The following is a 21,897-nucleotide window of genomic DNA, read 5'->3' on the forward strand; positions in this document are numbered from 1 at the left end:
TCTCTCTGCCTGCCTCTCTGCCTACTTGTGATCTCTGTCAAATAAATAAATAAAATCTTAAAAAAAAAAAAATGGAGCCCCTGAGTGAAATAAGTCAAGCAGAGAAAGTCAATTATCATATGGTTTCGCTTACTTGTGGAGCATAAGGAATAACACAGAGGACATGGGGAGACGGAGAGGAGAAGGGAGTTGGGGGAAATTGGAGGGGGAGATGAACCATGAGAGACTGTGGACTCTGAGAAACAAACTGAGGGTTTTGGAGGGGAGAGGGCTGGGGTTTTAGGTGAGCCTGGTGGTGGGTATTAAGGAGCGCACGTATTGCATGGAGCACTGGCTGTGGTGCATAAACAATGAATTTTGGAACACTGAAAAAATAAAAATAAATTTAAAAAAAATGGAGCCCCTTCAGTTTCCCTACTTCAAAAGCACAGCTATAAAGCTCATTTAATTTTCATAACAATCCTGATAGTTTTCTCTTTTATCCTTGTTTTAGAGATGAGGGAAACTGAGGCACAGTAAGATTAAATACATTGAGTAAAGTCCTATAACTAATAAGTGGTGTTTCTGGAATTTGCTGCCATATAGTTTGGCTTTAGTTTTTCCCCTGATGTTTTAATGTTTGACTTAATAAGCAAAGAAACTGTGATGATTTACATAACAAGAACCCTTTCAACCACTGTAAGATTTAAATCATTAATTTCAATTGCTGAATTATCAAGGACAAAAAGAATTCTGTCAGGGGATAAAAAGTAAATAAGTAAAGAAAAAAGAAAATGCAACACCCATTTCATTTACAATCAAAACCAACTCCTCAGTTAAGGTTACTGGATTAAAATGGCTTGCCAATCTTAAAAATCAGCTACTAAAGATAAAAGAATATGGTTAGTTAATATTTCCTAAGAAATTTCTCTTTTAGAAAAAAATTTAGCATTAATAAAGAGGATTCAATTATGATTTTTCATTTTCAAATTTTAACTTTTTAATTTGCTATTAACAGTTGAACAATGGACATTACTGAGAGAAGGTTCTAGATGCCAGGTGCTGTCATATGTTCTTTACAGATACGAATTTATTCAATACTAAGTTGTTGTTGTTGTTTTAATCCTCATTTTACCGGTAAAAAAACAGAAGTAAAATAACTTGCCTGATGTCACAGTTAGTTAATTCCAGAGGCAGGATTCCAGGCTCCCAAGGTTAGAATCCATACTTAATCTGGCATGCTATTTAAATAAGATTCTTGTGCATGACAATGAGTAAATTATCATAAGAAAATAAAAATGTTTAGTCCCTGGAAAACAGTGAGGATTTCATAATGTGTCTCTTGAATACATAACACCGTGTTTCTTTATTGAATAGTTTTTACTAGCTGATTTATAGAATTTTGTCGTTAGTGGTCCCACCTTCCTCCTTTTCTCCTATGTTGTTTGAATATAGCAAGTGATTTGAATCCAAGGAATTTATTTCAAATGTAAATATAATAATGTCAGTAACAAATTTCCTAACAATTCTCTTTAATCTGTCTCAGCTAGTTGATATTTTTAAATGTAAGTAATGCGGTGTTTTTGGTATAGGTTTTAAAGACAAGCTGGAATATTTAAAATGCCAGTGTCTACCATAGTAAAAAAAAAAAAAAAAAAAAAAAAAAAAAAAAAGAATAAATAAACAGACAAAATCTCTTCCATATGATGTAAAAGCAGCCAGGGAAGATTGTTCCCTTTGGTGAGGATCAATGCCATGTGAAGTCTGTGTAAATTTGTTGTAAGCATTATGACAGATGGGAAAGAGCTCATTTAAATTTCAAAAACTTTTGCCTCACAAAGGAATTTTCCTAAGGTAATTTGTATTCACATCTAAATAATAGAAGGCTCAAGATTAAGCATGCAATTGCCATTTATGTTACAAAGAAAAGTGCAATCTTGAGCAATTTACATTAGTTTTATTTCTTCATTTTTCTGAATCATCCTCTTTGAACTATTATTCAAAAGATAGTGGTGCTTTTTGTCCTTTGTGGGGTATCCTTCACTTTGGCTGACGATAAAAAATTGCTATTTCCTTTCATCCTTATTATCATATTCATGGTTCGCCTTAGTTGGGTGCTTTTTGGATGACATCTGTGCCCTGTAGAGAGCTGCAGGACTCCATCAGATCTGTTCAGGCACCTGAACTAATTAACAAAATTCTAACTATTCTTTTTATCCTAGATTTGGTAAATTAAGGTGTTTACCTCTAAGTTGTTAGGGATTGAGTGAATATTTTTAAATGGATGGTTATTAAAGATCACAAAGCATATCTCATATCCGTGCTATGTTATCTAATGAGAAGAAATAGAATATGATCAATTTCCATGTAAGAATCTATTTATTCAAACTGCCTATGATTCAGGAGAGAGAGCATGCCATTTAGAAAGCTACAGTTGGAATAGTGTAAACTATTAGCATTAACTCTTAACAATTGAATTGAGAAAGTTGGGGGTGGGGAGAGGGAGAGAAACTTCTGGACAATGGTGATTAGCCTGAGAAGAGTAATCAGGATTCTCGAGACTATCTGGTTTCTCTACATCAGCTTCTATTTGGTTATATCAAGTATCATCAACACTACAATAGTAAGACGTTTGTTTAATGTAAGCAGCAAACAGCTTTCCTGAAAGATTATCTGGTCCCTCCCACAATCAGCAGGAAAGCTGGAGAACTCTGCCTGAGAAAAAGGCGTGAATCAAAGACAAAGCACACAGGTCCAAACCCTCCTTGAGGATGGTGGAAGTACCACCATCAACACAGGATTCTTGATAAAAAATCTTCCTCTACACCCTCATTCCTGCCATTGCCATGGAATGTTTTGTTTTGTTTTGTTTTGTTTTAACCTATCCTAACAACTTGGTCATAACAACTCAAAACCCAAGCAGGACTTAGTCTTGGCCTAGTCTGACTCACAGCATGCACCCCATTTATCAAGGAACAGGGAGAGGGACCCTGGAGTTTGCATGGTTGGAGAACCCAGCCTCCCCAAAAAAGACAGTCACAGTGGGGAATTTACCAAATATGGAAAAGGTCTCTAATGCCATTTTAATCAGAAGACAGAGGCCCACAGGATCATCATTATCAGCTTTTCAGGTAATACAATATGTCCAAGAAGGATAAGTTGTTCTGATTCAAACTGAATCTTTTACCTTCTGCTAAGACAATTACCTTCTCTTAGCCTTTGTTTCCTGAGTTCTAAACTGGGATAATATTCTGTCCAGAACATAAAGTCATTGTAAAGAAGGAAATGAGATGAACTGTGTAAACATTCTTTCCTCATTTTTTCTTCCATACAAAAAAATATTGAGGGATGCCTGGGTGGCCCATTCGGTTAAGCATCCAACTCTTGATTTCTACTCAGATCATGATCCCAGGATTGTGAGATCCAGCCTCTGGATCTGAGTTCAGTGCTCAGAGCCACTGAGCTCTGAGCACTGAGCTGGACATGGAGCGTGCTTGAGATTCTCTCTCTCCCTTTTCCTTTGCTCCTCTCCCCTCTCCCCTCCAACGACAACAACAAAAAGATGTATGAAGGGCCTATTATGTGTGAGACAAAAATGAAAAAAAAAAAAAAGGAGTAGTAAAAATTGATGTCCTAAACAATGCATAAATGTGATATTATTATCAACACTCTAATTTAAAAATATATTGAGAATATGCATGCCCTTATTTATCATTCTGTTTAAAAAATAGGACAAACAGATGAAAAGTTAAATGATGGATAAATATGAAATTTAGGACAGAAAATTAATGCAGAAGTATCCCCCCTACTAACACTCCTCTTCTGAGACATATTCCTTCTCCCAATCCAACCATCCAGTTTTTGTGGTGAATAAGGGACAAGTGGGGCTAGGTGGGGAAAGAGAAGTAGGGGGCCATGGAATCAGGCTCACAAAAATTTAAAAATGGGGGCGATGAAACCAGACATAAGGGAACAAACCAGACCACCCTGTCCTAGGTTTCCGAGGCTGGGGTCTTGTTATAACAGCTGCTTGTGACCAACCAAGAATTACCGGACCCTAAAAAAGAAGCAAGACATTGAAGGTATTATCACTACCCCTTACTCAATGATGCTATCAATAGAAATGTCAAAAAGATTTAAGTTCCCTGGGTACCTTTCTATAAAACACCATTTCTAAAAGCCCTCAGTGGCAACCTTATCAGGACCCCTCTCAGCCTGAGAGCTTTTTCTGTATCCTTGCTTAATAAACTTCTTTCACTTTACTTACTCTCATTTGTCTGGGAGATTCATTCTCCAACTCTGTGAGACAAGAACCTACCTCTCCCACATCAGTGAAAGACAGTCTTATAAACCTCACCTGTAGACAAAAGTGACTGGTCTAGTAATAAACCCCTCACCAAGCCTAACCAATCAGAGCTCATTCCTGAAGCCTTTAAACCTAGAACCATTTATAAAATATGCTCCTTGATCAGAAGGAGTATTGCATGGTATACATTAGGGGTATTGTTGTTTTTGTTTTAAGATTTTTTATTTATGTATTTGAAACCAAGAGCAGGAGTGGGGAAGGGGAGGTGGGGGTTGCAGAGGGAGAAGCAGACTCCCCATGGAGCAGGAGCAGGGAGCCCAACAGTGTGGGGCTGGATACCAGGATCCTGAGATCATGACCTGAACTTAAGATAGATGCTTAACCGACTGAGCCATACAGGTGCCCCTACATCAGTGTTGAAAGACGGTGTCAGCATATCTGCTGACTGTGGAATTGGGAGAAGTACTGAAAGCAGGAGAGGCAACTCCCCATCTTAAACAAGTGTTTATCCCAATGAGATCGTACATTCCTCCTTGGAAAAGATCCAGTGTGATCAAGGTGCCATCAGGCCACTGGTTGGGCCATATCAGGATGTTTCAGTGTTTGCATCTGCTGTCGACAAATCAAAAACTCAGAGGCAGAAGTATCTGAATCAGCGTGTGAGAGAAAGCCCGTGTAGTTCAGCCTATGAATCACTTCCATCCCTGTTGTGACATTACTTTGTGTCTGCAGTGCCTGAAGTATAAACCTGACTTTCACCAGAGAAACTTGGCAACCAGATGATTGGACAGCCATGGTGGATGCCCTCTAGTGGACATTTACAAGGGAAATGAATGTTTTCGTGACCTTGCCCATTCTGAAAATTTCATTTCCAAGTCCTTCCCCCTGAAATAACCACTTTGCAACATTAATATTTGATTGTGTCCTGATCTCACTAGTTCTCCCAGGGGTGCAATATGGCTTTTAGATTCCTGGTGGGAAGGGAGAAGTTTCTGTGGCTTCTATTTGACCCCTTCCACCAAGAGAGTTTTTACTCCACAGATCAAGAAATAAATGTGAATTCTGCCAATTGTTAAATATATTTTCAATACACATTTTGTGTCTGGGGAAATAACCACAGGATGGGTCTGTTGTCCCGTAGGGTCAACAATGGATGGACTTGGGCCAGAACAGTCCACATGCACACAAAAAATGGCATGAGTTGAGCCTCTATTTAATAAGTTTCTCTAAGTCACCTTGGTATATTGTCTCAGAAAGCTCTGGAGATGGTGTCAAGGGAAACTCATGATATAGTTGTTCTTAACTGAATTGTGTTCTCCAAAAATTCAAATATTGAAGGCCTCACTCCTAGTACCTGAGAATGGGACTATTAGACTCTATTGGGATTTAGAGTTAGACTCTATTTCAAGACTCTATTTGGAGATAGAGTCTTGAAAGAGGTGATTAAGGTAAAATAAGGCCTTAATCCAATATGACTAGTATCCTTATAAGAAGAGGAATATTTGAACACACAAAGAGATGTCAGGGCAGTGTGATCACAGAGCGGTGACCATGTGAAAAGGAACCAAAAGGAGAGAGACTCAGGAGAAATCAAACCTTGATCACCTTATCCCAGTGGGATAATCAACACCTTGATCTCAGACTTCAGCCTCCAGAACTGTGAGAAGTAAATTTCTACTGTTTAAGCCCTCCAGTGTGGTGCTTTGTTATGGCAGCCCTAGCAAACTAACACAGTCCTGTATTCATTTTCTCCTGTTGGAAAAACAGACACCAACGTAGTGGATTAAAAGAACACAAGTTGATTTGATTTTCTTACAGTTCTATAGGTTGGACGTTCAACATGGATCTTACTCGGTTAAAAACCACATTATCAGCAAGGCTGCTTATTTTCTGGAGACTCTAGGGGAAAATCTATGTCCTTGCCTTTTTTAGCTGCTAGAGGGCACCCCCTGTCTTTAGCTTGAGAGCTTCTACCTCCATTATCAAAGCCTTCAACCCTCTGCCTCCCTGACCATTCTTCTGTGGACCCATCACTTGCTCTGATTTTCTTCTTCTCCTTCCCTTCTCTACTTTTAGGGATCCTGGTTATCACACTAGACCCGCTTGGATAATCCGGAATCATCTCCTTATTTGAATGTCAGCTTTTCAGCAACCTTCATTCCCCCTTTACCCTATAATATAACATTGTCCTGGGAATTAGGATGTGGATAACTTTCTGGGGAGAGGTCATTATTCTGCCTACCCCAAGTCCTATGACCATGTTTCTGGGTTATCCTTCAAAGAGTCCATCATTTAAAAAAGTAGTAGACTTTTGCTAACTCTCAAAGTTCAGGAACTAGCTAAGACATTAAAACCCCACAGTAGGGACCCCTGGGTGGCTCAGTAGGTTAAGCATCTGTCTTTGGCTCCATGACCTCAGGATCCTGCATCAGGCTCCTTGCTCAGCGGGAAGCCTGCTTTTCCTTTTGCCTCTGCCTGCCGTTCCCCGTGCATGTGTGCTTTCTCTCTCTTTCTGACAAATAAACAAAATCTTCAAAAAAAAAAAAAAATCCCCACAGTATTAAGAGCTAGGTTTCTGCTTATATAGGTCATTGTAAATCCTAAAAAGGCCACCCAGCTTTCCTAGACAATCAATATTTATTTCATTTCTAGACAATTCAGAGGAGGGGAGAACTCTCCTCTTTTTCACAAATCTCCAGCCGGGCTGCCCATCTGCCAAACCTCATCAGAAGCCCAAGGTCAAGGAAGCCATCGGTTTTAGTACAGGAAGTTCAGCCTCTTGGGGAAAAGAGAAGGGTGAGGCAAGGTAAGAAGGGGGTCTGCAGTAGTAAATGAGAAAAATCCAAGCCCGCCATCACTCACATCAAGCCCATTATCAAGTCCCATTACATTTGCCTTTTCAGATATTTCTTATCTCCTCCTCCCCGGGCCCAACACCAGTCACACCCACCCTGCTTCCAACCTCCCCTGCAGTAACTTTCTCACTTGACTTGCACTCAGTTGAACTTCCCACCTCCGATTTTTTCTCCACGTTGCAAAGGCAACTTTCCAAATCCCAATGTGTCTCACTCACCCACTACAAAACCGATGTCTTTCCACTGCTCTTAAGTTAAAGAACAACTCAACCCACTGGCGTCCTACTTCTGGGCTTCATCTTGTTTACCATCTTTTGCTTTTTTTTAATCCTAGCCGCATGGGTCTTGTTTCGGTCTTTGGGTCTTTGATGTTCTTCCGAGACATTTGCATGCACTTTTTCCACCCGGGATGTTCTTTCTTTCTCTTCAGCCATTCAGCTTCCACTCCTTCCTCCAAGGATGTGTTCTTCTCTGATACGCGGTATTGCTCTTTGCCTCCTGACACATCACCAACCTCCCATTTTCAGTCTTTTCTGTGCCCCAGAGCAGATGCCAGAAACTGCATTGCTCAAAACCACCTTCCCCAAAAGGCTCCTGGTTAGAGTCTGGGTGCTCTCAAGAGATGTGAAAGGCAAAAGACAAGTGAAGAGCTCTTCGTTCTCTGATAATATTTCTGTCATTTCAAATTGGGAAGGTTTCACGCTGAGAAGAGGATATGGAACAGGTGCAATTGTTGTACCTAAATCTCCACCTTGCTCCCGTTCCCTTGGCTATGGTACAAATCCGTTTTCTTTTTGAGCACCTAGGTGGCAGTCTCCTAAATCTGGGAGACTTCTGGGTAAGAATCCGCTTAATGAATTTTGCTCAGGCATCAGTTAATCGACACTTTTTACCGATTTTAAGCTTATTGAAACCACATGGGTCTGCCACTTTTAACTCTGAAGCCACACTTCCCTAAATTCAGGGCAATGTGCATTCGGGTTTTTAAAATATCACTTACGAATGAGCTCACATTTACTTTTTTTTTTTTTAACTGGTTATTTTCGTGTCATTAAGACATGAATCACGAGGAAAGGGCGACTCGTTAACGTTGCTTTGGGGAGACAGCTGAACTTACGAGGAAATTAGTCACTAATATATTTGCACGCTGTACCCCCTCCACTTCCCTAAGGGCCCAAGGATTGCGTGACTTTTAGGGCCTGGCATGCACTTTCTTGCATTTTTAGCCTGTGTTTTAATTTTGTGTTGGAAGTTAGAGACAACAGATCAGGTAATAGGAACTGAGGTTAACAAGCCTGTTTGTGTGAGCTTTTATGATGACCTGGCTAGGAATTCAGTTGTGCTTAGTATTTGCTGTACCTGTAGCTGGTCTGGGGCTCAAAATCCCTCTGCTCTCCTTGTTTTATTCTCCTCTGCTAACTTTGGTTTCCCTACACACTTCCCTTAAAAAAGAACCCTGAAGGTGCGCCTGGGTGGTTCAGTGGGTTAAGCCTCTGCTTTCGGCTCAGGTCATGATCTCAGGGTCCTGGGATCGAGCCCGACATCGGGCTCTCTGCTCAGCAGGGAGCCTGCTTCCTCCTCTCTCTCTGCCTGCCTCTCTGCCTACTTGTGATCTTTCTGTCAAATAAATAAATAAAATCTTTAAAAAAAAAAAAAAAAGAACCTTGAAGTTCTTTGAGCCCTAATTCACTGTTCTTACCCTGGAGCCCCATGAGCAGGGGGGTAAGATATTTGGGAAGGGAAGGGCTCCATAATCCGGGACTTAATCCCTGAGCCTACCCCAGGACTGTGCCCCTCACACCTGTTCCTTAGCTCCTCCCCCTCTGGAAGCTGGAGTTGGGTGATTACCCTCCCCCTGCCCAGGTGAGATAAGGCTCTGGCGAAGTCTTCATTGTGGACAATGCTCTGGGTGTGTTTAAAAATGGTTACTTTCGGGCGCCTGGGTGGCTCAGTGGGTTAAGCCGCTGCCTTCGGCTCAGGTCACGATCTCAGGGTCCTGGGATCGAGTCCCGCATCGGGTTCTCTGCTCCGCGGGGAGCCTGCTTCCTCCTCTCTCTCTCTCTGCCTGCCTCTCTGCCTACTTGTGATCTCTCTGTGTCAAATGAATAAATAAAATATTTAAAAAAAAAAAATGGTTACTTCCTCCCTCCCTGCGCCGGAGGCACTCGGTGATTTCCCTGGGCTCTTCCCTATAAAAACCTGGTGGGGTCCCTGGAGGTAAAGCCCAGAAATGTGTGAGGGTTCACTAGGGCTGCGGCCCCAGAAGTCTCTGAGGGTAGTCCCCACTAGTCCTCCCAACAGTTTGTCAAAATTTCCAGTTCAGTGTTATCACTACTTTGTGGCTTCAGCAGCTTCTGTTCCAGGTAAGCTGATCTCAGCTCTGTGCCTTTGTACTTGAAATGTGAGTCTAAAATGTGGGTGGCCCTTGGCCCCAAGAGCTCAGTTTCTCTGATGGCTCCCTAAAAAAGACATTCGTTTTCAGTATGTTCAGTTTTTTTTCCTTGTTTTGTTTTCCAAATTTTAGGGTTTGTTTTGTTTTGTTTTCAGCTTTTTTCTTGGCATTGGGACAGGCATGATGACATACTTTCAAGCTCTTCACATGTTGAGGGGGACCAAGAAGTCTATACTGCACTTTCTTTTATTTTTATTTATTTATTTATTTTAAAAGATTTTAATTTATTTATTTGGCAGACAAAGATCACAAGTAGGCAGGGAGGCAGGCAGAGAGACAGGAAGAAGCAGGCTCCCCGCCAAGCAGATGTAGGGCTCCATCCCAGGACTCTGGGATCACGATCTGAACCTAAGACAGAGGCGTTAATCCACTGAGCCACCCAGGCACCCCATGAACTTTTTTTTTTTTTTAATATCCTTTCAGAGTAACAGTATTCATTGTTTCTGCACCACACCCAGTGCTCCGTGCAATGCGCGTCCTCCTTATTTTATGTTAGAACAGAAACAGAAATTTAGATCTAAATTCCATAGAATTTAGTTCTAAGTACTTTTGAAATACGATGCATTTGTAAATTAAATTAAAAATCCTTCAAAAATACTGAAACCTGAATCAACAATATCACTTTAAGATTGTGTGGTTGAAGCAAAAAGAATTTTTAAGGATTTTATTTGTATTTATTTGAGAGAATGAGACAGAGAGAGCACGCAAGGGGGAGGGGGCAGAGGGAGAAGCAGACTTCCCACTGAGCAGGAAGCCTGACCTGGGGATGCTCAGTCCCAGGACCCTGAGATCATACTCTGAGCAGAAGGCAGACGCTTAACTGACTGAGCCACACAGGCGTCCCAAGCCAAAGCATTTCTATTAGATTTCATAAAAAGAAGGTTGTGCTTGGTTCTGATACCACACTTCAGACTCTTAACTTCAATGAATACTTCAGTAGGAAACTTTTGTTTATGTAAAGTTATATAAAATGTTACTCATAGCATCATGGCTTTGCTTTTTTCCTATGTATAATCATCAAACAAAGTTCTGCTAGAATGCAGTTTTTCTTTTTCTTTTCTTTTTTTAAGATTTTACTTATTTATTTGAGAGAACAAGCGAAATAGCGAGAGAGAACATGAGCAGGCAGAGGGAGAGGGAGAAACAGGCTCCCCACTAAGCAAGTAGCCCGATGCCAGGGTTCAGTCCCGGGACCCTAGGATTATGATCTGAGCCAAAGGCAGCTGCTTAACCGACTGAACCACCCAGGTGCCCTAGAATGGAATTTTTTTCGGCACAGCAGGCAGAGGGAGAGGGAGAAACAGGCTCCCCACTAAGCAAGTAGCCCGATGCCAGGGTTCAGTCCCGGGACCCTAGGATTATGAACTGAGCCAAAGGCAGCTGCTTAACCGACTGAACCACCCAGGTGCCCTAGAATGGAATTTTTTAATATCAGTTTTGATGAAGCAAATTTTGGTGGTTCTTTAAGTGCACTATATTCACATGGAGAGATGTGTCCATTGCAACATTATGAAAAACTGTACTTAAATCACTGCTTTGGGTTCAGAGTATAAAAAATGTTATCTTTCAAATTTATCGCATAAATATAAGTATAGCTTACCTTATCGCTAATGACCTGTTGCAATTTTAGATACATAAAAGTATCTCTTAATGAGTTTAAATGTGTGTGTGTGTGTGTGTATATATATATATATATATATATATATTTAGTTCAGCATGCACCTATCTCTACCACAATAAGCCTCATGAAACTGAAGTCAATTTTTTTTGATGTATTTATTTATTTATTTGCCAGAGAGATAGAGCGATCACAAGTAGGCAGAGAGGCAGGCAGAGAGAAAGGGGGAAGGAGACTTCCTGCTGAGCAGAGAGCCCGATGCAGGGCTTGATCCCAGGACCCTGAGATCATGACATGAGCCAAAGGCAGAGGCTTTAATCCACTGAGCCACCCAGGTGCCCCTGAAGTCAATTTTTTACTGTAAAACTTCATTTGCACATTGGCATAATGTTACATAGCCTTTGTAACATAATGTTACATAGCCTATAATGTTACATATGTCTAGACACATATGTTCACAAGGAACCTAAAGGAAATCACTGGAATCCCAGGGCAGTAACTGATAGTAAAGTCACTATGTAGATGGTCTGATAAGTCCCCAAGTTTGTGGTTCGCTTTCCAAGACCCCTGAGAATACATCCCGTGATTACAGACTGAGAAAAAAAAAATGTCTTGCACCTTGTTTAGAAATCAGACTTTATTGGATTTGAGAACCAGCTCTGATGACATACTTCTGTGATCTTGACCAATATACTTAATGCCTCTAGGGCTCAGTTTCTTAATTGGGAAAATGACCTCTAACAAAGTTGCTGTGAAATCCAGTGGAATGATGAATGTAAAGCCGCAACTTCTTGACATTCCTTGTTGTTCTTTCTTTTCAGTTAATCATCCGCTTGACCTGAACATTTTCCACCCAGTTATGTAAGTTATGTAAGGCATCTTCCATATAGTAAGACGTAACAGCTAATATCATTGTTATGTAGTATAATAGTAACATATACATATATGTAGTTGACTCTTGGACAACACATGAGGGTTAGGGGTATTGACTTTCCAACCCCCCCCCAACACACCTTAAGATATACATTAGGTTTTGACTCCCCTAACATTTAACTATAATAGTTTACTATTGACTGGAAGCCTTAACAATAATGTAAACAGTGGATTAACACATGTTTTTTATGTTTTGTGTATTATACACTATATTCTTATAATAAAGTACACTAGAACTAAGAAAATATTATTAAAGTCATAAGGAAGAAAAATACACTTATGGTACTATACTGTATTTACTGAGAAAAATCCATGTGTGAGGAGACCCGTATTGTTCAAACCCATTTTGTTCAAGGGTCATCTGTAATGTGTGTGTGTGTGTGTGTGTGTGTGTGTGTGTGTGTGTGTCTATACAAATACACAGAGACTGTGTGGTTGAGGATTGTGGAAGTAATCAAATAGAGAAAGAAGTGGTTCACATTATGGAAGTAAAAATATTTACATACAATATTACAGAGACATCCTAGAAATACAGTCCACTTGGACAGAAATAAATCTCATTAGGAGAGAATTTTGGAAAGTTGATGTCTTTGCTTCTTTTTCCCAGAGTCTGACTTTTCTAATCACATAGTGTTGACAGGGGCACATAAATTTAACAATATATGAAGGGGTTCTTAAACTGACAATATTTTAGGATGCCAAAAGGACCATATTCTATAATATGATGTATTTATAAATGATTACAAAGGAAATAGAGTTTTGATGTGCGTCTCCAGTTCCTTTTCACTAAGAATTTGGTGATAAATTTAAACTAATGTGATTAGTTTATAATGGCCCTCATGCTGATTCAGTCTGCACCCATGACTATGATCCTAACTTCTTGTCCAGAGCTGCCTGCCTAAATGGCTCTTCTGCTTGCTTAAATGCCTCTGGTACTATTACTGCTACCCTTTAAGAGTGGCTGTATGATACTGTTAATTTCTGTCTCCCAAACACTGGGTGCATTGTTCCTGCATCTGCAGTCTTTCTACCAGACCTATTGTCTTCTGAGATCATGTTCCGTGGTGTCTGTGGGCATCATGGCAAGACTGTTCTGGTAGTCTCTTTGTAGGAAGTATGATCCTTCCCTGTTAGAAGCACCAAGAAGTTTCTAGGAAACAATCAACACTCTCCCTCACAATAATTAGATCTAAAAATGAGCTCATTAATATAAGTTGTATGTTTTGTGTGTGTGTCCTACTGAAATTTGAATGTGATCAAATGAGATGCAAAGTGTAAATTCTGACAAGCTGGTAGAAAGTGAAAGAACTTTCTTTCCTCGAACCCCATGCCTGGGACCTCTTTCCTTCACTACACTCCTGGGGAAATCAATGAATTGTTAGGTGCTCAAAAGAGATATAAGTAGTGTTCACATCAGTATAGATAGAGCTGGGGAAGCTCCAATAATCCAATAATGTTGGATTATTTTAGTAGGGATCCATCTCCTTCCTCATGTGTTTTGTGTTTGAAGCTAGATATGAGGGATATACACTGAGTCTTCTCTCAGTGTAGAATATGAAAGAGAAGGTAATTAGAATTAATAGAAGATAAAAAGATTAAACAATAATAGAAAATGAGAACGTTATAGAAGGCATACGGATTTTATAAAAAGGGAAAAATTAATCTGCTGCACAACATTGACCCTGTTACAATAAGCCTTTGTTTCTTTTTCATTTTACTTCTCCTCTTTTGTAATATCCTAAATGGGAAGAGGAATGAGTTATCTTACAAATTTAGATTTTGCAAACTTGTGCACTGATGAGAGTACTATTAAAATGCATTGTTAAGAAAAATTTTCAGCGCACAAATGTGTCATTTCCTTTCTTCATGAACCAGATGCTGAAATACTATGTGATAAAGATTTTAGGACTCAATTGTAAAGAGAGGGAAGTGGATAAATCAGTGCTGCTGTCTTTAGGACAAACGGTAAAAGAAGTTTATTTTAATGTTTTTCCAAAATTGCTTCCATTGGTTATATGGGTCTACTCTGTGTCTCTGTGTGTTTTGTGTTTGTGTGACAGTAAGATCTATATATGTTTATATATAAAATCAATAACTTTTGGTAGCATTTTTTATCTATCACCAATAATCTGCTCTGGTTGTTTCAATGATTTTTAAAAAAATAGAGATTTCTGCTAGGTTTTCTGTGAGTGAAAAATGTATGTGTGTGCATAAATATATATGAAGCATGCTAAGTACTTCATAGGTTAAACTAGCAAGAAATTTTTGACATATAATCGTCCATATTTTAAAAAAATTATTGACCTTATTAAAGATATGATTGAGGCTCTTTTAATTAGTCTCATTTTCTTACTTATCATACAATACCTATTATTACCTGTATTTGCTTATATAACAAATACTGGTTAGATATTTACTATAGGCACTTTGCTGAACTAGACATAGAGAAAGGATCAAAAAAGTAGAACATAGTCTGTCTTCAGGAAGTTCATGAACTAAGGCAAATAAGCATAATATAATCTGAACACCTTAAGTATTTGTAAGGGTGCTATAGATAACCCCTGTGGGAATGTAGGAGAGGCCAACATTACTTGGGGGAAAGGATTTGAGAAAGTCTTCATGAAGATATTTAAATCTCGGTTCATTTTGAAGAATGGATGAGATTTACACAGCATAAAATGGGGGTTAGCATTGTCATTAGCCATGGAAGAATAGTGATAGAAAAGTCACAGAACTGAGATTGTGTATTATGCAGTATTTAGGAGCTAATATTCTGCAAGTACAGTACCTATATTTAAATCTGTCCTCCCTACCTCCTAGTTGTAGAACATTAACTAGTTACTTAAACATTCTGGGTCTTAGTTTCCTAAGCTTGTAAAATGGAGAAAATATTGCTATATACCTCATGGAGAGTCTGTGAGGGTAAAAAGAAGAAAAGTCCATATATTTAAAAAAAGAAAAAGATACTTAAAAATCATTATTTACTCATGGTACCTGTGTACCAGTCAATGTATGAAAATTATTTTAAGGTTTCATAATAATTCTTAAACCGATATTATAATCTTATTTTACATATATAAAGGAAGTTGCAATCAAATCAATTAAAGTATTTGATAAAGGTCACATAGCTAGGAAATGGCACAGCGAGGATTCAGACCTAGACTTCCAGTTCAAGGATGAATTCACTACCAAGGATGAGCATCAATGGCATCAGGATATTTCCATTCTCACCTTAATCCCTTTTATGGATATATTCCTTAGGTATAAAGCTGTTGGTTTTACAAATACATTAATTCTATTCCCATTCATATATATATTTTTGACTGTTTGTACAAAATCAGAGTTTTTGTTTGTAAATAATAAGAAAGGTAACAGAGTTCTTATTTACCCCAAATCTTAAAGGTGAAATTAAGGGTTTGTTGGTAAATCTGATTTGGAACAGTCTTAGAAGAAAGACTGTACCTTAAATATATATTATATGTAAAGACTTTATTCGTATCTGTATTAAGGAAGTTCCACTGAGGCTTTGCAACTGATGTGAATAAACAAAAACTTAAGAAGACAAATAAATATATAATAAGAAATAATAATTGCATGAACTCTCTCTTCCACACTAATACTAAATAAGATAAAAGCCACTTTGAGATATCATTTAGTTCCTATCAAAATCTAAATGATTCTAAAATAAATATTATTACTGAGTAATGGTAAATTCGGCTTAAAACGGCCATGACTACATAAACAGGATAGATACATTTGATGCATTACTATTTGGCCCATCAGTTTAAAGTTGAAAAAAAATAATTTGAAGTATGCAAATATTGATAAGCTTTTAAGGGAAATACATAAGACCAGCTGGAATGGTATCCCCATGGTATCAACCATGTCATGTGGATATGTATGTACAAGATTCAAATTTCATCTGAAAAATGAGGGTATTTTTTTCTTATATAAAGTGATGGGACGACAGAATTTTTTTTTTTATTGAAGTATAGGTACAGCTGACATACAACATTACATTGGTTTCAGGTGTAAAAAATGATGATTCCACATTTATATACATTACAAAATCATCAGCCGGATAAGTCTAGTTACCATCTGTCACCATACAAATTATTTCAGTATTGACTGTGTTCGCTGTGCTGAATGTCACATCTCTAGTGACTTACTTATTTGACACTGGAAGTTTATACCTCTGAATCCCCTTTGCCCAGTTTGCCCACCCCCCAATTTTCTTTGCCTCTGGCAACCACTGGCTTGTTCTCTATATTGATGAGTCTGTTTGTCTTTTGTTCTGCTTACTTGTTTTGTGAACTTAACGATATTTGTCTTTCTCTGTCTGACGTATTTCACTTAGCATAATATCCTTTAGGTCCATCACGTACTGCCACCGATGGTAATATTTCATTTTTTATGGCTGAGTAATATATAGAGATCTTATGGAGTACATCTTTATCCATTTACCTATCGATAGACACTTAGGTTGCTTTCAGTGAGCAAAGTGGTGCGTATATTTTTCCAAATTAGTGTTTTTATTTTCTTCAGATAAATACCCAGAAGTGGAAATGCCGGCATATATCATATTTCTTTTATTAATTTTTTGAGGAACCTCCATACTGCTTTCCACAGGGCTTGAAAGAGTTTCCACTCCCAGCAAGTGTTCCTTTTACTCCACATCCTTGCCAACACTTGTTCTTTCTTTTCTTACCTTTTTAATAACTAGTCATCCTAAAGTATGAAGTGATAGCTCACTGTGGTTTTAATTTGCATTTTCCTAATAATTAGTGATGTTGAGATTGTTTTCATGTGTGTGTTGCTGATCTGAATGTCTTCTTTGGGAAAATGTTTATTCAGCTCCCCTGCCCCCTGCTTTTTTAAATCCAGCTGGTTTTTGTTTGTGCGGGCGGGGTTTTTGTTGTGGTTGTTTTGTTTTGTTGTGTGTTTTGGGGGGTTTTTTGGTGTTGAGTTGTGTGAGTTCTTTATATACTTTGAATATTAATCCCTTATTGGATAATATGATTTGCAAATATCTTCCCCCATCTGACCCAACTTATCTTTCATATTGTTTCAATATTTTTATGATAAAAACAGGAAACACTGAAGGGTATGTTTCCAAACAGGTTAACACTGCAACACTTTCATTATGGTTTTCCTGTTGTAGCTTCTGTAAACTTTTCACCCACTTCATAAAAGGCTGATATTGCAGAAATGTGTTTCACTTCTCATGAGAACATGCTTTTAATAGATTATACAACTCAAAAGATTTCACAACCCTTTTCCCGTGCATTGACACTTCGTAGGAATTGTAACTAAATGTGAGGTTACTTTTTCTCTTTGGAAATGACATTTACAGACACATTTGAATTGTTTGAATTGTTCACTGGGGGCTGACAAAACTTCGCATGTGTGTGTTCCCTAACATGACTAAAAATTACAATAATAATAATCATTGTAAAGAACTGAAGTAATCTGGTAAGTCTAATAAATGACTTTGAGGTAAAGTGAGAATACTTGGGGTGAAATTTTTTGTTTCAATTTAGTTATGCACAATTCAGAGAAAATCATTTTTTTGAGAAAAACATTTTATTTCATGATGTATAACAAAAGGACTTCTGAAAATTTCACATGAGAGAAATCTGTACTTTTCTTGAGGCATAAACTCCAATATGAAAAATAGTCATAATTGTTTTTCATTTATGTAATTTCTTTTTTTTTTTAAGATTTTATTTATTTGACAGAGAGAGAGATCACAAGTAGGCAGAGAGGCAGGCAGAGGGGTAGGAGGAAGCAGGCTCCCTGCTGAGCAGAGAGCCCGATGCGGGACTCGATCCCAGGACCCTGAGATCATGACCTGAGCTGAAGGTAGAGGCTTAACCCACTGAGCCACCCAGGCACCCCTATTTATGTGATTTCTTATGATGCATTTGTGTATATGATGAACACCTGCTAAGTGCCAGGAACTTTCTGCTTATTGAACCAAAGAGAGAAAAACTCCAGAATCCTGGATCTAACTGGGGTGAAAGGGGACAGATAACAGACAAGATAAATAAGGAAAGAGTATTTCATGTTACTTGGTGATAAATATGGAGGGAATAAATCCAACAAGGAATGAGAAGAGGAAGTGAAAGAGATAGGTTAGGCTTCTGGGAAGTCAGGAGCTGTTTTGCAGTCAGCTACGGGTGAGAATAATCTAGAATAAAGCTCTGACTTCAGGTTTGGCTGCTGATGCATTGCCTCTGTCTTACCCATATATGGTCTTATGTTTGTCTGACCGCATCCTGTATGCCCAAATACACAACAGATAGAAGGTACTAATAAATAATTATAATAACAATCAGCTAATATGAATGGATGATACACCAACATCACGAATTCTAGAAAAAGAAAAGTTAGGTCAGTGTGGAAAAGACGCCATTATAACTAGTGATATTATTTAAAAAGTCTGATTGTGCAACTTGAGATCTGAGCTGGAGACACTGGCTTGGTCAGTACAAAGTTAACACCATGAGCCATAGAAGTAGATGAGATTCTCGGAAAGAGGATGGCATCTAAGAACAAAAGAAAATAATAACAGAAAATAGCAGCAGTCTTAGGACAGCACCATCTGTGATTAACCTAATCAGCTTTTTAAAAACATTTTTAACAAATATCATGGAGGACAAGGGGTGTTAGAGAGGAGAAGGGAGTTGGGGTAAATTGGAGGGGGAGGTGAATCATGAGAGACTGTGGACTCTGAAAAACAATCTGAGGGGTCTGAAGTGGCGGGGGGCGGTGGGAGGTTGGAGTACCAGGTGGTGGGTATCATAGAGGGCACGGATTGCATGGAGCACTGGATGTGGTGAAAAAATAATGAATACTATTTTTCTGAAAATAAATAAATTAATTTAATTAAAAAAAGAAAGAAAGAAATTAAAAATAGAACTTCCCTATGACCCTGCAATTGCACTCCTGGGTATTTACCCCAAAGATACAGATGTCATGAAAAGAAGGGCCATCTGTACCCCAATGTTTATAGCAGCAATGGCCACGGTCGCCAAACTGTGGAGAGAACCAAGATGCCCTTCAGTGGACAAATGGATAAGGAAAATGTGGTCCATATACACTATGGAGTATTATGCCTCCATCAGAAAGGATGAATACTCAACTTTTGTAGCAACATGGACAGGACTAGAAGAGATTATGCTGAGTGAAATAAGTCTAGGAGAGAGAGTCAATTATCATATGGTTTCACTTATTTGTGGAGCATAACAAATATCATGGAGGACATTGGGAGTTAGAGAAGAGAAGTGAGTTGGGGAAATTGGAAGGGGAGGTGAACCATGAGAGACTACGGACTCTGAAAAGCAATCTGAGGGTTTTGAAGGGGCGGGGGGTGGGAGGTTGGGGTACCAGGTGGTGGATATTAGAGAGGGCACGGATTGCATGGAGCACTGGGTGTGGTGCAAAAATAATGAATACTGTTATGCTGAAAATAAATAAAAAATAAATTAAAAAAAATAAATAAAAGACTGAGCCACCAAAAAAAAAAAAAATTATGGAAAAGCATATATCAGTGTTTCTTACAGTTGAGGCTTCATCAGCCTCTATAATCACTGCCCGGAAAACAAACAAGACTTCCCCTGATGTACCGGAGTAGCCAGATTGGAATGTTTTTCACTCATCATTCCACTCAACAGATGTTAATGTTCATCTCCCTTCCAGCCCTCTGTACCTCTTGGGTTTTATATAGTCCAGATATGGTCAGTTGGGCTAGTCCATTTGTAGACATTTATTAGAGGGGTTTTTTTTCAAAGTTTTTTTTTTTTTTTAACGATTTTATTTATTTATTTGACAGAGAGAGAGAGAGAGAGAGATCACAAGTAGACAGAGAGGCAGACAGAGAGAGAGGAGGAAGAAGGCTCCCTGCTGAGCAGAGAGCCCCATGCGGGGCTGGATCCCAGGACCCTGAGACCACGACCTGAGCCGGAGGCAGAGGCTTAACCCACTGAGCCATCCAGGTACCCCTCTTTTTCAGTTTTAATAAATCTACCCAAAGAAACTATAGTTTGAAATCCAATAACTTGAACCATGTTTATCATCTGCATAAGGCCATAGAAGACAGATCAATGCTTAGAGGCCTAAAACAAAAACAAAACTGAGCCTCATCTGTAGTTCAGGTTGAAAGGGAAATAAATAAAATATTTAATGAACAGTGTATATTTTATCACTAGTAATATAGACCAGGTCACTACTGCCAAAGCAAAGGATAATTTTTTTACGTAATTTATATAGGTTATTTCCTCAGTGTATTTTGGGTAGGTTGTGAAAGCCAGGTAAGTTCATGCAATCAGAAAAAGAAAAGAAGAGATTGATGAATAGAATGCCCCCAGCTGCATGCTTGTCTGACCTCGTCTGCTGGGCCTTCTGCCCCAAGTTGCTGCTTCTGTGACACTGATCCACTCTAGTCCCCATGCTGTCCATGCCCTCCTGCCCTTTAATAGAGTTTTCCATCCCTTGGGTAGTCTTCTCATCCTAATTCCTGCTCACTCTTCAAAACTTTGATAAAGGTATTATCTGTTCTGTGTTCCAGCCTTGACCACCTGCTCACTCAAAGAATTAATCACTCACTTTTGGACTATGTCTGTGCTGTGTGTGTGTATGTGTGTGTTTGTGTGTGTACACACATACATACATACATACATACATACAATAGTAGTGAGATCACTGTCAGGTGATTTTTTTTTTAAAGATTTTATTTATGTATTTGTCAGAGAGAGAGAGCACAAGCAGGGGGAGCAGCAGGCAGAGGGAGAGGCAGACTCTCCACTGAGCAAGGAGCCTGATGTAGGACTTGATCCCAGGATCCCAGGCAGATGTTTCACTGACTGAGCCACCCAGGTGTCCCACTGTCAGATGATTATAAGGATTTTATTCTTCCGTATTAATGCATAAGATTATTGGGGGTTGTGAATATTCTATGCACCTTGATCTTAGCCTCCTGGTGACTTGCTCTGTATTTGATATAATGACACATAATAAGAATTTGTTGGAAGGGTCTGCATGAAGGGATAGGTATTTCTATCTTAAAGTCATTGATTGGAAATATCCTAATACCATCTATTTTTTATTTGGTTCATGGTAAGGCATCTAGCATTCTAGAACCAACTTAAAAAAAAAACAAAAAGTAGAATTCTTTCTTTCTCCCAAGAAAACTCCTTTAACTCTGTGGCTTATAGGAAACAAACTGAGGGTTGCTGGAGAAAAGAGGGATGAGGGGATGGGGTAAGTGGCTGATGGACATTAGGGAGACACGTGATGGAAAGTGATGGAACGAGCGTGTAACGACTGATGGCTCTCTACCTCTGACCTCTGAACTGACCTCTGCCTCTGAAACCAGTACGTTAATTAATTGAATTTAAAGAAAAAAATTACAAATTTAGTTGAAAGAACATGTGAAGCTTCTAAACAAGAATATGGATAAAAATAACATTCATCCTGCTTTCTTGGGGCCAAGATTAGATCAGTAGATTATCATTCTGAATTTGCCACTTTCTTTCCTCTTTAAAATAATAAAATGGTAAGTTTTCTCTAAGGAGCATCCCTATAGACTCTAACAGTTGTCAAATACGTATACATAAACACACAGGCAGTGATTTGAGAGAGATCTTCAAAGACAACTTGAGGAACCTGTATTGTTGCTGAAATTCATGAACATATTTTTTTCATGAAAACAAATATGAAAAGCATGCTAACAATCAGATTGCTCAAGGCAAGT

General features: G+C 38.8%; 1 protein-coding gene across 4 annotated transcripts in view; it reads left to right on the forward strand.

Moving 5' to 3' along the window:
- Positions 1 to 21,897, forward strand: part of MSR1 (macrophage scavenger receptor 1) — a 109,968-nt gene that overhangs the window by 13,499 nt on the left and 74,572 nt on the right. Inside the window, exon 1 of one of the 4 annotated variants that reach the window (XM_032328927.1) lies at positions 13,972 to 14,108. The exons of 1 other annotated variant lie outside the window; for it this stretch is intronic. The gene's annotated coding sequence lies outside the window, so the exon portion shown is untranslated. Of the gene's footprint in view, positions 1 to 13,971; positions 14,109 to 20,097; positions 20,141 to 21,897 lie in introns of those variants that run through there. 2 more of the 4 variants (XM_032328931.1, XM_032328928.1) reach the window with 2 other exon arrangements.

This window comes from Mustela erminea, chromosome 21 (genome assembly GCF_009829155.1).
Source record: "Mustela erminea isolate mMusErm1 chromosome 21, mMusErm1.Pri, whole genome shotgun sequence".
In the NCBI taxonomy this organism is placed as follows: domain Eukaryota; kingdom Metazoa; phylum Chordata; class Mammalia; order Carnivora; family Mustelidae; genus Mustela; species Mustela erminea.